Source organism: Cebus imitator, unplaced genomic scaffold, assembly GCF_001604975.1.
Source record: "Cebus imitator isolate Cc_AM_T3 unplaced genomic scaffold, Cebus_imitator-1.0 Scaffold860, whole genome shotgun sequence".
NCBI classification, from domain to species: Eukaryota; Metazoa; Chordata; class Mammalia; order Primates; family Cebidae; genus Cebus; species Cebus imitator.
In genome coordinates this window covers 102,114-103,203 of record NW_016108175.1, presented here as the reverse complement: position 1 = coordinate 103,203, position 1,090 = coordinate 102,114, and positions in this window count along the sequence as shown.

Here is a 1,090-nt window from a genome sequence, read left to right as displayed (position 1 = left end):
GGGGTTTCACCATGTTGACCAGGACGGTCTCGATCTCTTGACCTTGTGATCCACCCGCCTCGGCCTCCCAAAGTGCTGGGATTACAGGCTTGAGCCACCGCGCCCGGCCTGTTGCTCTCTTCTTTCTGTCCATGTGTACTCAGTGTTTAGCTCCCACTTATAAGTGAGAATATGCAGTATTTGATTTTCTGTTCTGCATTAGATTGCTCAGGATAATGTCCTCCAGCTCTATCCATGTTGCTGCAAAAGACACGATGTCATTCTTTTTTTCCAGTCTACCATTGGTGGTACTTAGGTTGATTCCATGTCTTCACTATTGTGAATTGTGCTGTGAAGGACATTTGTATGCACAGGACTTTATGGTAGAAAGGTTCATATTCCTTTGGGAATATACCCCCTGGATTCTTGGGTAAAATGCTAGTTCTGCTGTAAGTTCTTTGAGTAATCTCCAGACAGCTTTTCACAGTCAAAGGATTTCCTTTTCAGTAAATATTGCTGGGATAACTGGCTATCCGATGCAGAAGATTGAAGCTGGACCCTTTCCTTTTACCGTATGCAAAAATCAACTTAAGATGCATTGAAGGCTTAAACCTAAAACCTAAAGTGTTTCTAGGGCTATAAAAACTCTGGAAGGAAACCTAGAAGATACCATTGTGGACATAGGTCCTGCAAACATTTAATGACAAAGATGCCAAAAGCAATGATAACAAAAACAAATATTGATAAATGGGACCCAATTAAACTGAAGAGCATCTGCAAAGTAAAAGAAATTAAGAAAGTAAACAGACAACCTACAGAATGGGAGAAAATATTTGTAAACCATGCACCTATCAAAGGGCTAATATCCAGAATATATAAGGAACTTAGGTCAAGTCTTACAATTGCTGTTATTCTAGAGCTAGTTTATTCCTGCTGTCAGGAATGTGCCATCCATCTGTGGGCTCTCTTGTAACCCCCAGGTGTTCAATGAGTTTGCTAACTAGGATCCTCAGAACTTGCCTATGTTCCAGTTGTTTCTTACATCTAGAAATTGCTCAACTTACACCTCTCCACTAACTGCTCTCCTCCTAGCTGCATGGAATTTTAGTTC